Raw genomic sequence first — 16,062 nt, 5'->3', positions numbered from 1 at the left:
TATCCTTAGCAATCTTGAGCAATCTATCAACTTTGGCCTTAGAGATTACAGAACTCAAATTAACTAATACATATTCCTTTATTCTTTCATCTTCCAAGCTAGTTGTATGTCTTCTTGCATCCAAAATGTGATACAATCCCTTCAAAATCATAGATGATAGCTCTATCAAGGCTTTTCTTTAGACATTCATATACTGTACAATTGATTCCTCTATAGTTCTCTAATCATTATCATCACAATTTTCATAATATATAGGTGCATTCCTCAAGTTACCTTACTTTATCACTTCATCTATTATTTCATTTAATGTCATTGGGGGCACAACATCATAAGTACCTTCTACCTTGTCGGATTTCAGAGCTTCATCCAATTCACTTTTTCTTCTTTCTTGCTCTGGCTATGCCAGATGGCTCAACTTTTGTCCTTGGCTTCTTGGTCGACTGGGATCTATCGGATTGAGGATTCTTCACTACCCTAGCATAGGTAGTTGTCTTCTTAACCTCTCTCACTGCTTCATCAGATTCTGTCTCTACATCTTCAGTAGTGGCTGCAACATATTCCCTTTGAGGCTTCCCCTTCTTCCTCTTTTCTGCTCCATCGGTTGACTTGGCTTGTGGCTTGGGTAGAGGGATAGGCTTCTGAACACCAAAGATAGGTGCAGACTGGGTTTACCTTGGCTTGGTTTTCTTGGGAGGAGTGGAGATGGGTTTTTCTTCATAGGATTTACCATATCCTCCTCCTTTCGTATATTCTTCTCCCTAGCCCTTTGAACAACTTCAGGTTTGTTATTCCCATTTATTTTGCAAGCTCTTCAATCTTTTTTCTGACCTTCGTCTTCCTTATAGGTTCAGTGAATTTCTTATGCAAGTCTAGATCTTTCTCCTTGTAAGTATCTAACCTCTCTTCTTTCTCATCTACCGGTTTACTCAACAGATGTTGAGCATATGCATCAAGTATGTTTCCATCTAATTCATACTCCATGGGCATGATCCAAACAGTTCTTGGTTCAACTACCTCCATGTGGCATTGATCTTTGTCTACCATGAAGCATATGGTATTCTCATATTTTTCAACAATATCTTTTGGGATTTTCTCTCTACTTTGCATCATTGCCTAAAATGATTTGAAGTAACCCCACAAAGCATATTTATATGCTAACTATATCACCCAATCCTTGCAACCCTTCCTTAATTTGGACTACCACAGGTTTATCATAATCCCACTGCACTTTTCCTATACCGGGGATTTCATTTAAAAAGTAAAGTGCCAAACAAACAATCAAAGAACCAAACTTGAAAACATGTTTCTTATCTTGTTTGATCTTTTTCAGGTTACTCATTAGCTCACTAAAAAGCATTGAACAAAGATCATATCTTTTGTCCTCCTTGAGCATCTGATAGGCTACGAAAATTGCAGTACTGGTACACCTTATATCATGTCACCATTGAGGCAAATCTCACATCTTGTTAATGATGTCATTAATTATCATCGACCGACTGTCATGTTGGGATCCAGTAACCATTGTCACCATTGTATTCTTGACATTTCTTAGACTGGGGATCTCACTAGTTGCACTCAAATAGGTTACCGCTTGAATGAGTTATTTTGTAATCTTATGAGGTCTATCTAGCCATATAAACTCATCATGGATTCAGCTAAAAAAATACTTGACCCATTTGGGTTCTTAGAACACCAAAAAATGAACAAACTGGATAAAACCCTTATCTTGCAATGATTTATATTCAAGATTCAAATTCCCCATTCTGTCCATCATATGCTTGGTGTATAATGATAACATGTCTGCATTCCCAAGTGCTTCGATATTGTAATGAATGTATGCCCTAATATCTTAATTGTGCAACATGCCATACAACATAGAGGAAAGTGCTCCTTCCAGATCATCTTCGATCGATTTGAATGGATGTCTCTTAAACACTGGCCTTGCCCTTTCAGTGATTTATACCACTAATAGAGTTGCTACACCAGATGATGATGCCATTTCAAAAATAGGGTTATAAACAGATAGCTCAAACACAGATAAATACCTTTTCAATTTCAATCGGATGCTAGGAATCACTTGTCGGATCACTTCAAGCTCAGTTTTCGTTGCTTAATCTTGTTTGTCTTTCTTGCCTGCTCTTTCTCTTTGTTTGCAATGTGAAGAATGAATGATATAAATGCCTTTTTATCCTCTAAAAACATAACTTTAAGTTGTAATAAATACACAACCCTAAAAGCTTTCTGGATACCCTATTTCTTCAAGAATTCATCATCGGACTCACAGATAGGCATGTAATCTTCCAAATATCAACTGCACAACTAATCTCAATCATCTGCAACCTTCCTCAGCTGGCTACAGATCTTTGAAAGGGGTTTTTAAGAATGTTTATGAAAAGCTTCCCCCTAAGGCCAAGTTCCTTAGTTACCGTATGAGGTTCCAACACCAGAGTCAAGTGTGGAGCCATTCCGGAGCATTTGAATATTCCTTCTTAACCCACATCTTCTTATTCTACTCTTTGGCTTCTTCAACCTTTTCTTTTCCCTTTTTATCTGATTTGTTTTTGTCTACCAGAGCATTCTTGCTCACATTCTTGCTTGTGCAATATTTTGCAATGTGACCAAATTTGTTGCATGCATAGTAAACAACATTTCCTTGCATAGGCCTAAACTTCATCTGATCTTTTCTCATCCTGCATTGGTTCGAAATGTGTCCAAACATTCCACAATCATAACATCTCTTATTTTGTAAATTATTCATAACTACTTTGCACATGTTTGACTTATGACCAAAGTTGTTGCATTTGAAAGATTGACCAATAAAGATAGGACCATTATTCTTTATCCTATTTTTGCGTTGTTTTGCCATATGATCAAATTTATTGCAACCAAAACATTTACCATTGAATTTAAAAGCATTATGTTGTCTTACTAACGCTCTCTTATTCTTTTGATGATTTCTTTGTCTAGAACCAAAGGATTCTCCTTTTTCATATCCAAGTCCTCGAATGTCTTTTCCACTCCTCTAATTTTCTAGCATCTCATCTAGCCTGGCTGAGCTAGCTTTGAATTTTTCTTTGTACTCATTAGAAATGGAAAGTTCATCTCTCAAAATTTTGATCTGCCTTTCAATTTCTTTCCCATCATTTTTGGATTGCACCAATTCAATTTTCAACTAATCATTCTCATAGTTCAATCTGCAAAATTCATCAAATTTATCCTTCAAAGACTGAGTCAGATTTTCCTCATTCTTCTTCTTGTCTTCAATCTCCTTTGTCAGCTTCATCACAATGGACTACATTTCATTCTTCAAGACTGCATTCTCTCTAGCAAGCTTCTCACATTCATTTGTCTTGTCTTGTAGGGCTTGATTGCCAATGCTCTATTCTTCTTTCTCCTTGAGTTTATCCATTAGTTCCTTTCTCTTCTCTCTGGATGTGTTCACTTGTTCTTTATGAGATTCAATAAAAATTTTAGCTACTTCCAGACTTCTCCTTGGGCTACTTTTCTCTTTCATAGTTGCATCAAGATCTTCAAGTGGCACAGTAAGTTGCTTCTTCAAATCAAAGTCCATTGATTCAATCTTCTAGATCTTCCTCTTGTTGTTAGTCTTCCTCTGAGGAACTAAGCTCTGATACCAATTGTTGGAATCAATGAACACTGAGAGGTGGGGGTGAATCAGTGTTCTGCAATTCAAAAATTTATTAAACTGATTCTTAAACAATTGGATGCATAAGAATGAAAGTAAAGTGTAGAAACATAAACCAATCAACCACAAAACCATAACACCAAATTTTTTACGTGGAAACCTAGAAAGGGTCAAACCCAAGTGGTATTTGAACCCAAATATTATTATACTTTGATCAGGATTATGATAATATTACAAAAAGGGGAATGCATTGCATTCAAGCACACTGCCTATGTTAGATACTTGATCAGTCCCAAAGACACTGAGAGGGGGGGTGAATCAGTGTCTAACTGGTAACCAAATGATTTAAACTTGTTTGCAACTTTATAACCTAAATTAATATACCGATGAGAAAATAATAATGCAATAAAGAGAAATAATAGTATAACCATCAATGCACACCATAACACAAATATTTTAGCAAGGAAACCTGGTAAGGGAAAAACCTCGGTGGGATTTGTGACCCACAATATTTACTCACTGACCAATATGAATAAATATTACTTATACAATAGGGGCTGCACATGCAGGAAGGCCAATAGCCTAGAGCTCATTGCTCAATCACAAAAATGGAGTCACACTGACTACACAATTGGATGGTTAAATCCAATGACAATGTACTGCTCAAAATAGCATCTGCAATGCTAGATTCAGTACCAGTTTAAGCTTTGTCAGATACCTCTTCCATAAAAATTTCTTTTCTCTTCTCTTCTCTTATTCGCTCATAAAATAATTACATCATAATGCATATACAGTTATTCGCTCTCATATACTACTTGCATTCATTACCTAATTACATTCCTTTCATACTTACAAAATGACCTACAAGATCTCATACATATATGAGTCTTTACAATAAATCATGTCGGCTATACAATATAATTACAATACAAAACAATATAATTTCCATGTCGGCTTGGAGTGCCAGTAAGATCTTCTGTCAGTATAGATTGGATGTCGGTGTGAGTAAGCTTGTTGTAACTGTTGGTGCTGGTAGATGATGTATGTTGCCATTATAACCCATGAACCATGTTACCAGTTGGTTTCCATCAATGACAACATCAACTATTCTCATCTGAGTGTATAATGCCAACAATATCCCCCTTTGGAATTGATGGCAACACTCATGAGAAAAATTCAAAAGCTGATATCCAAAAAATTTGAAGTCCAAAACTGATCCAAGAGTAAGAGTGCCCCCCCTGAGCAAATGATCCATTTTTCTCCCACACTACTACTCCCCCTTTGACATCAATGACAAAGGATGTCAAAAAGAGTCAAAGAATTCAAAATTCTACCTCAAAGCCTGTAATCGGTTATGTACAATCTGAAAGATATCTGCTAAATTCAGATTAAGACTTTGCATAAATTTAGTGCTATCAGAAATAATGGTTTCAGTCTGTTGGATCATCCTGGTCAGATAGTGCATCTGTTGCTCCGGTGATCTTTCTCCTTGAATGGTTTCTTTAAACAGCTCAATCCGCTGTGTTAGAAGGTTGTCCAATCTAGGACCAAGTTTATTTTTCAGCTCCCAAGCCTATTCTTATCCTTGCTTTTTCCTTTTCTAATTTCTCAATCTTTTCTTCAAAAACTGCCATTTCTTGATCCAAAACTGAAGTAAGTTCCATAGAACCTATCATGTTATCTGCTATATCATCAATCTCCTTTTGTGTTTTCCTTATCTCCTCATCAATATCCTTTGTCAAGTGGTGAGGCTTGCATTCTTCCTTATACAATTCTTTATATTCCAAAATAGTGGAATTAAGTGTCGGTAATAAGGAATCAATATGCACAGTGCAGTCCTTAATAGTCTTATCAAAGAATTCACCTTTCTCCTTATTCACCCTTTCCTTAACATCTCTTCATTAATTTTATCTATAGTTAGAATATTTGAAGCAATGAATTTGGACAATGTGTCCAATTTACCTAAAGATCCAAAAATATGATCTATCTTACATGTCGGTGCAATCATTTTCAAAATAGGTAAAGTGTCATCAATGGCCTTAAATGCTAAGGCGTTGCATTTAGTGATTTTATTTTTGGAATATAAAAGTACATCTGTCACATTAGTAGGTCTTTAATCCATGGTGGAAATGCTAGGCGGAGTGTGAGGTTCTACAGTTGGTTTCTTCTCATCTCTAGATGTCTGCACATTAACCTTAACCACTTTTGTTGTCTTGTTTCCATCATTGACCTCTTCTTTATTCAATATTTCTTCCTTATGCTCACTCTGTTTTTCAACTTTGTTTTCAACCTTATTTTCACCCTTGCCATCATCCTTACTATCTGCCTTGTTGACTGCCAATTCAACTACACTCTATTCTTGTCCCTTTTCCACTACTGCTTCTGCTTGTGCTTCTACCGATTTCTCAATGTTAAGTTGATTATCATCAAGGATGGTATCTGTTTTCTTAACTTTAGCTGGTATCTCAATATTTTGTTGAGAGTCAACAATGTTTACTGGTGACTTAGAGACCTCAATGTTTGTAGCTTCAACTCTTTTTACCTCTGCAGTTTCCTTATCCATGACAATGTTAAAGTTATGTGTCCACATTCATGGTAAAAATAATGTTAGACTCTGGATTAGTGTCATCTTGTGTCTTTTCCTCTGCCTTTTCTTCTGGTTGACTATCAGTTTGTGCTGGTGCCTCTGCAGTTATTGGTGGGATGTCCTGAGCTAGTGGAGAAAGGTTATCCTTGATCGTGATATCAGGTACACTTCCAATTTTCCCTTTACCTTTGTCTTTCTGATATGCCTTGGTAAATGACTTGTCCATTTTCTGTCTGTCCTTTTCTTTTTTCTTCTCTCTTTCCACAAAAAATATATCCCACTAATCCACTATTTCATCTGCTATTTCTTTCACTCTGCCTGCCATAAGGCTAACCTCCCGGTGACCACTCACAAAAACTATTAAGATTCATCAATCCTTTTGTAACATCTTTTACCATCTTAGAAGCATCTTTCATAAATTTATCTCTTTTCTTCCTCTACTTCATCATAGCAACACCACTTTCAATGGTTTCAACATTACCAAATATTTCCTCTGTTGGTTTCGGTGGAGCATCTAGGAGTATTTTAGCATATGAATCCAAGATGTGAGAATCCACCTCATATCCCATTTCAGTAATCCAGACAGTTCTGGGTCTAACTAATTCCATCCAGATTTCATCTCTTTTCACTACAAAGCATATATGTTTATCATATTTATCCACAATGCTTTGGGGAATCCTTTCCCTTTGTCTCATTTTAGTTTGGAAATTCTTAAAGTAGTCTTTCACCAACTTATCACCATCAGATCGCATACCAGTAATTGCCTCTTTTATCTGTTTTCCAACTCTAGTATCATAGGCAAAATCCTTATGTCATATACTGGGGATCTCTTTTGAAAAGTAAAGCATTAAACACACTATCAGACTTCCAAATTTGAAGGTTTCTTTCTTATCACCTTTGATCTTATGCAAATTCTCTAATGGTTCATCCTTTAACCATTCACAAATATCAATTTTTGCATTGTTCAATATCATCTCATGTGCACTATGAATGGTTGAACTAGATACAAAATTCAACCTATTAGTATGACCAACTTTTTAGCCAATGACCATGCTAGCAAATTTAACATTTTTATCCTTTATATCATTGATCCTGAGTGATCTGTTGTCATATGTAGCTTCGTTTAAGCTCATAACCTCTTTGTTAGGGATTTTCTTCTTCTTGTTAGGTCTAGAACTGGTGGAGGGTAAACCAGTAACAACTCTAATAGCTTCCTTGGTAATCTCAAATACTGAGTCCAACCACATAAATTCACCGTGAACCCTACTAAGGACATAGTAGACGGTTTCATCTGAGAATTCTGGCATATGGAGGATATCAATGAAACCTAAATCCTCAACTACCTTATGTTCCGGTTTGACTACCCCATTCTTGTTAGTAATTACATTCATGTACATGTTCATCAATTCTTTGAACCCTAAAATTTCTATGTAATAATGTATGTATGCCCTAGGGTCTTCAACAAATGTGACTCCCTTCAAGATTCTAGAAAATGCTCCAATAGAGTCATCCAGTTTTGCTATCTTAGGAATGATCTTGAAAATGGGTCTAGGTCATTTTATGTTCTCCACAATGGTAGGGTTTGCTACAAATTGGGGAATAGAAGATGAAGATGCCATTGCGAAAGATAAATACCTTTTATCTGAGAAATCCTTGAATGATCTGAAAAGACCTTTGTTGCTTTTCCTTTAGAATGTCTTTGCTCAATTTCTCTCTCTTCGAATGCTTGGATGCTTTGTGAATTGAAATGAGAAGTTATCGAACCTTTATAGCCAAAAATTAACTTACAACTGCAATAAATGCTTCGTTGATGAAGTGAAAACTCCATATATCTGTTGGTAAAGAAGAAATATAATTTCTTACCACCAACCGAGGGTAAATGCATGATTTTCAATTTGTTGCTTTACCCCTAAGGATTATTCCTTAGTTAGATGAAGAATCTCCTGTCTGTGCAGGATTACCCTATTCTATCGGTGCAGAGACAGATTGATCAATTCTTTGATCTCTCTTCCAAATCCATTGTTTAGAAAATTCTTGGTTGATTTCAGTCACCTTTTCTTTGCCTTTGTTATTGGATCTTTTATTATTCGTCAGCACAATCTTACTTCTACAAAATTTTGCAATATGCCCAATCATGTTACATGGATAACAAGTTACATTGTTTCTCTGAATAGCCTTTCCATAACCTTGACTGGTTTGAGTTCTGCATTGATTAGATAAATGTCCAAATCTACCACAAACATAGCATTTCACATTCATTCTACAATTGTCTAAGTTATGACCATTTTTATTGCATTTGGAACATTGACCGGTGGGTAAGTTTGTATTCTAATATTCCTAAATCTACACTGATTTGCTCTATGACCAAATTTATTGCAATTAAAACATTTCCCATTGAATTTATAAGTATTAGGTTGCCTTACCGATTTGCTGTGATCATGATGGTTTATAGTCCCAGAACTTTCTCCATGTTCAAATCCAAGTCCAACTGTTTCTCCATCAGGTTTCTGACTTTTCAGCATATCATCAAGATTATCTGAACTTTTCTTGAATTTGTCTTTGTATTCATTTGCAGTGACTAAATCACTTTCCAAAGTGCTAAACTGTCTCAAAATTTCCTCTTTGTCATGTTGCATGTGAACCAAATCTGTTTTAAGCATATTATTTTCATAACTAAGCCTTTGAGATTCATTTGATCTTTCATTAAGTCTTCTGGCCAAATCTGCTTCATTCCTCTTTGTATCTTCAATATCCTTGCATAGTCTCATGGTTAAATCTTGCATCTCATTCTTCATGTTACTGTTCTCTTGTCTCAATTTCTCTGCAATATCTCTAAGAGTTTTTTTTCTTCATCATCTTGATTTTGCAATTGCACATGTAATTCTTTTCTTTTATTCTTTGCTATAACGAGGTTATCTTGAAGTGCTTTGATGAATTCCTGAGCAGTTTTGAGTTCATCTTCCAGTTTGATATTCTTCAATTTTTCTACATCAAAATCTTCAAGAGCTCCTTCCAACTGTTGTCTCAAACTTTCCATCGGTACCAGTTTCAAAATATTCCTCAAGTTGTTAGGCTTCTGCAAATAGAGGACTAGGCTCTGATACCAATTGTAAGATACTTGATCAATCCCAAAGACACTGAGGGGGGGGGGGGGGGGGGGGGTGAATCAATGTCTAACCGGTAACCCTAAGATTTAAACTTGTTTGCAACTTTATAACCTAAATTAATATACCGGTGAGAAAATAATAATGCAATAAAGAGAAATAACAGTATAACCATCAATGCACACCATAACACAAATATTTTGGTGAGGAAGCCCGGTAAGGGAAAAACCTCGGTGGGATTTGTGACCCACAATATTTACTTACTGGCCAATATGAATAAATATTACCTATAGAATAGGGGTTTTCACATGTAGGAAGGCCAATAGCCTAGAGCTCACTTCTCAATCACAAAAATGGAGTCACACTAACTACACAATTGGATGGTTAAATCCAATGACAATGTATTGCTCAAAATAGCATCTGCAATATTGGATTTAGTATCGGTTTAAGCTCTGTTAGATACCTCTGCCATAAACCTTGCTTTTCTCTTCTCTGCTCTTATTCGCTCATAAAATAATTACATCATAATTCATATACAATTATTCGCTCTCATATACCACTTGCATTCATTACCTAATTACATTCCTTTCATACTTAGAAAATGACCTACAAGATCTCATACATATATGAGTCTTTATATTACATCATGTCGGCTATACAATATAATTACAATACAAAACAATATAATTTCCATGTCGGCTTGGAGTACCAATAAGATCTTTTGTTGATATAGACTGGATGTCGGTGTGAGTAAGCTTGTTGTAACTGTCGGTGCCAGTAGATGATGTTTGTTGCTGGTGTAACCTGTGAACCATGTTACCAGTTCGTTGCCATCAATGACAACATCAACTATTCTCATCTGAGTATATAATGCCAACAACCTAGAACTCACTACTCAAATACATAAGAGGGCTACAACCCAGAGGAAGGATCATTGCCTTGCAAATGATTACAAGTATGACTAAACTAGATAATAACATCTGCATATGCCAAATAGCAGTTCCACTTAGGCTCAATCAGTCTTCTGCAGCTGTTTTGTCTTCCTACTCTGTCATATACCGGAGCACTAAAACATTCAATCACATTTACCAAAATTTTCACATTCACTCGTGTAGACTTCTCACACTCATCTCATCTCACAAAATGCTCAACCAAATTGATCTTATATATCTGCATCAACACAATAAATCAATTCCCATGTCGGCTTCCAAAAACCACATAACAAACAACATGAAATGTGTAACCAATAAGTCGGATCACAAATCCATATGTGGACCCAGACAAAATGATAATAGGAAGCCCACAAGTCGGCCCAATCTCCTCGAACTCAAAACCAATCATGGAAATCAACCCAAAGATTCTGCATCACGCGTTACACCAAAACAACTCTGTTCTTCTTGGATTACCAGATATCGGACCATCAATCTTGCTCATGAATTAACACCGGATATCAGGATTACAAAAAATGATGCCTCAAACCTTGAATCAACTACCTCTACTATCACAACCAAAATTATGCAACCAAAATCAAGATCTACACATTAACTCATACTATGTTGGTTACTGTATTCCACCTTCCAAACTTATGCCTAATGAACAATGCAACTTTCGGTAAATCAAATCTACATGTATCAGATATGATTTTTGAAGGGATTTTCCATCAATGACAACTCCTAAGCATTTTTCATGCATCAATATTCACCGAAACGGTGTCTCTTGCCAACAGTTACCCTATATCACTAGTACATTTGGGGTTGAATTCTGACGGTATTTCGTCAAATTTTTTACTGCATTTCGTCAGGCAACCGACCAAAAGCATTGTTGAAAACTTGTCATCAGATGTTCCAACATTACTCAAGGCCGTCGAAATTCCGACGGACACCAGGACACCTCTGACAGTGAACACGACTGCCATTTCGACGAGCCAATGTCGTCGGGCATATAGAACGCCCATCAGATGTGTTACTCTTTCCTATTGGAATTCCAACGGTATCTAGCACCCATCTAATGAGCCAGTACCATCGGGCATATAGCATGTCCGTCGGACATGTCAGTCTTTACCGTTGAAATTCTGACGGTCTTCTGCCACCCATCTGACGAGCCAATGTCATCGAGAATATAGTACGCCTGTCGGAATTCCGATGACGTTCAAATTATTTAAAAAAGAAAAGAATGATGTTGATTTATATACTTCTCATGCCTATCAAATCTCCTATTCTATCTCTCTTATTTCTCATCTCTTACGTCTTTTCATTTATATACATACTATTTGGAATTTTTCCCTTATAATATGCACCTAATACTAATGGACTTGTCGACCTTGGGATCTACATTCCATTTGTGGCACCTTGTGATGGCTTTTGCTTCCTCATCATCTCTATTTTGTCTTTTGGTATATCTTTGCCAACATCGCCCCCTTTCAAAATTGTGTCTTATCCACAAGACATGCAAAAAGACTTAATTTGTAGACAAAATATTCTTTTAGATCTCTTTGAGTCGAATAGTGCTATTGTTTCATTGGGATTTTTCTTGTTGGACTTGAGGTAGAAGGCATTTGGCTTTTGGTATAGTGGATTTCATTTGTATTTTTTGTTCTATGCTTTGTGTATCACAAAGGATGCTATGCAAGCCTCAAACTCACTACCTCTCTTAATTGATTTGGTCCTTTATTACTTCTCTTTGATCTTAAAGCTGTTGCATTTGAGTATGTAGGGTTTTTATTTGTGCCCTTAGTTTCCATCCATATCTTACATGGGTATCATAAGTTGCAGCCAACAATGTCTTGCCAATTTTACTTTCTTTGAGGTAAGTTCTCTTGAATTATGACCACCAATATTCCTTTGTGGGATTACCTAAGTATATCTTCTCTTTCATGCTCATAGGCTACCCTTATGATAATATCCTCTTTCCCTATTCTATGTAAGTCTCCTTCAATCAATGTGTAAGCTAGAGAATTTTGCAGAAGTGTTTGCTTGTCCTACGATGACATACTTGGTGGAAATTCTCTTGTGGATAGTAAAGTTGGTACATCCTCTAATGATACCATAGTTACTCTAAACAAATTTGTGCCAGTGAGATCTTCATAGTCATCTGGTTCTTCAGTTTCGATTCTAGAAAGATAGATAGGGTCTTGATTGTTTTTCCTTACTTTTATCATAAGGTTCAAATCAAATTCTTGAAAGAGTAGCAGTCATTTGCATATTCTTCTTTGTGTTACTAGTTTGTTTAAGCAATAATTCAGTGGTTCATGTTGAGTATAAAATGTAAATGTAGAGATTAAATAGTGTCTAAATTTTGGTAGTGTATACACCAATACTAAGGCCTCTTTTTTTGTTGTATAATTGTTATCCATTTGTGAGAGTTTCTTGTGTGCAATGGCTATGGGGTGATATTTGTTTCCTCTAGGTTGTGCTAGAATTGCCCATATCTCTATTTTGGATCCATCTACATGGACATGGAAGGGATGTGTCTAGTTTGGGAAGATAAATATTTGGGGGGCTGGAAATATCATTTTGGGGGCTCCATTGTTAGATTTGTGAGCATTTGCATTTGACACCATTCCTAGTAGAGGGGCGATTTTGTCTAAATTCATGTTTGATGCCATTGTTGGGTGATTCCGTGGCACCATTGAGGGGGCGATATTGCTAGTTTAGATTTGAAGTATCATCTCCAATGCCCTAGACACAACATTAACTTGTTCTCAGTCCATATTTTCTAGTCCAAGGGTATGTGCAGGATCATGGTGTGCCAAAACAGGCCCTTAAGTGGCAATGAAATTTAAGAAATCAGAGTTATGCAACTTGACATGAAAATTTGAATAAGTTGTGAACATTATTTTTAAAATATGTAAGAAGAGAATCTATAGAAAATTGAATTTAGTTTCTAAGCTACAAGTTGTTTTTTGAAAAAAAAAATCCTATTTGATGAAAATTTCAAATTTCAATGTAGTGGTACTAAAATTCCAGGAAAAAGATAAGAAGTAGACGTATGTTTGACCACCCTAATCACAATAAAATCATAATATTTTTTTATAATATTTATAATATAAATATTAAACTCATGTCCGGATGTGACACATATTTTTTTATAATTTTTTATAAAGTAAATAATTATTTATGAATTTTTTACTACAACTTTTCATAAATTCAAAAACTCCTACGTCTGACCACCTTAACTTGGTCAAAACCTGTCGGGGCCACTTATGACGAGTTGGTGATAAAGGCGGAGGACCTGTTGAAGAAAATTACTGTGCAGCACCTTCTTTGTTTCTTTGTTGTTGTTTGTTTTGTTGTCCTTTCGGTTCGCTGGCTTTTTTGCCAGTCTTTTTGTATGCGGTTATTAAGCACTGATCTTTTTGGTGTCTTATCTTAATATCCTTTGTTAAAGGTTTCGAGTCCTGAAAACCTGCTTTTTTAATTAATCAGAACTTGGTCAAAACCTTATGAATTTTTAATTTTTCCCTATAGTAGATGAAGCATAGGATGTGATGCGTGTTTTGGATTCAAAAAATGTTATACCGTTTGAAAGTTATGAGTGTTTTTCAATCAGTCTATCAATCAAGACTATTGTCAGAATTCAATTAGAAAATAAATAATAATTATTTATTAAAGTTGAAATAATACAAGCTTTATATTGTTGGAAAGTGGAGAACGTCCTTAAAAAACCCTTTTCGTTTTATCAATTTTGGCTACAAAAAACTCGTCAGCCACCAGTGTAAAGTCTGGAAAATCAAGGAATACTAAAAAACACATTTTTTCAGTTGACTTTCTAGGCTTGCCACTTGCAAGCCAAATCCCAAAGCATTAATTTGAAAATTGAAAATTGTACAACAAAAATCGGATATCTGATTTTAATAAGTAAATTCACTAACTAAATTTGCACATAATTAATCTATTGTTTATTAATATATTAATATATAATATTGAAATATATTAATTTATAAATAAATTAGTATATGATATTAGGGAGAGGGAGAGGGAGAGGGGGGAGTGTGGGGGGGGAGAGAGAGAGAGAGAGAGAGAGAGAGAGATGGGGAGGGTGAAGGGAGAGAGAGATGGGGAGATGGAAGGGAGAGAGAGAGAGATAGAGAGATTAGGGGAGAGATAGAGAGAGATAAAGAGAGATATGACCCTTTACGACTCTATACGGTGTTTTTATGGGTCATATGACCCCTTATGACACCATATGGTGTCATTAGGGGTCCTATGGTGTCCGAAGGGGTCATTTTGTGTCCTACGACCCCTTAAGACACCATATGACCCCTTATGACACCATATTAGGTTGTTATGGGTCCTATGGTGTCCTAAGGGGTCATACTGTGTCCTACAATCCCTTAGGACACCATATGACCCCTAACAATACAATTTGGTGTCTTAAGGGGTCATATGGTGTCCTAATGGGTCATATTGTGTCCTATGACCCCTTAGGACACCATATGACCCTTTAAGACACCAAATTGTGTCGTTATGGGCCATATGGTGTCCTAAGGGGTCATGGGACACCATATGACCCCTAACGACAACCAACGACCCCTTATGACACCATATGGTGTCATTAGGCATCATTTGGTGTCCTAAGGGATCATATTGTGTCCTACAACCCCTTAGGACACCATATGACCCCTTATGACACCATATTGGGTCGTTATGGGTCCTATGGTGTGCTAAGGGGTCATATTGTGTCCTACGACCCCTTAGGACACCATATGACCCCTTAAGACACCATATTGGGTCGTTATGGGTCCTATGGTGTCCTAAGGGGTCATATTGTGTCCTACGACACCTTAGGACACCATATGACCCCTTAAGACACCAAATTGTGTTGTTATGGGTCATATTGTGTCCTAATGGGTCATGTTGTGTCATATGACCCCTTTAAGACACCATATGACCCCTTAGGACATAATATAACCCTTTACAAATCTATACGGCGTCGTTATGGGTCATATGACCCCTTATGACACCATATGGTGTTGTTAGGGCTCCTATGGTGTCCTAAGGTGTCATATTGTGTCTTACGACCCCTTAGGATACCATATGACCCCTAATGACACAATTTGGTGTCTTAAGGAGTCATATCGTGTTCTAGGGGGTCATATTGTGTTCTACAACCCCTTAGAACACCATATGACCCCTTAAGATACCAAATTGTGTTGTTATGGGTCATATGGTGTCCTAAGGGGTTATGGGACACCATATGACCCCTAAAGACAACATACGACCCCTTATGACACCATATGGTGTCATTAGGAGTCATATGGTGTCTTAAGGGGTCATATTGTGTCCTACAACCCCTTAGGACACCTTATGACACCATATTGGGTTGTTATGGGTCCTATGGTATCCTAAGGGGTCTTATTGTGTCCTACGACCCCATAGGATACCACATGACCCCTTAAGACACCATATTGGGTCGTTATGGGTCCCATGGTGTCCTAAGGGGTCATATTGTGTCCTACGACCCCTTAGGACACTATATGACCCCTTAAGACACCAAATTGTGTCGTTATGGGTCATATTGTGTCCTAATGGGTCATATTATGTCAAATGACCCCTTTAAGACACCATATGACCCCTTAGGACACAATATGACCCTTTATGACTCTATATGGTGTTGTTATGGGTCATATGACCCCTTATGGCACCATACGATGTTGTTAGGTGTCCTATGGTGTCCTAAGGGGTCATATTGTGTCCTATGACCCCTTAGGACACCATATGACCCCT

Source organism: Cryptomeria japonica, chromosome 4, assembly GCF_030272615.1.
Source record: "Cryptomeria japonica chromosome 4, Sugi_1.0, whole genome shotgun sequence".
Taxonomy (NCBI): Eukaryota; Viridiplantae; Streptophyta; class Pinopsida; order Cupressales; family Cupressaceae; genus Cryptomeria; species Cryptomeria japonica.
This window is presented reverse-complemented; position numbering follows the sequence as displayed.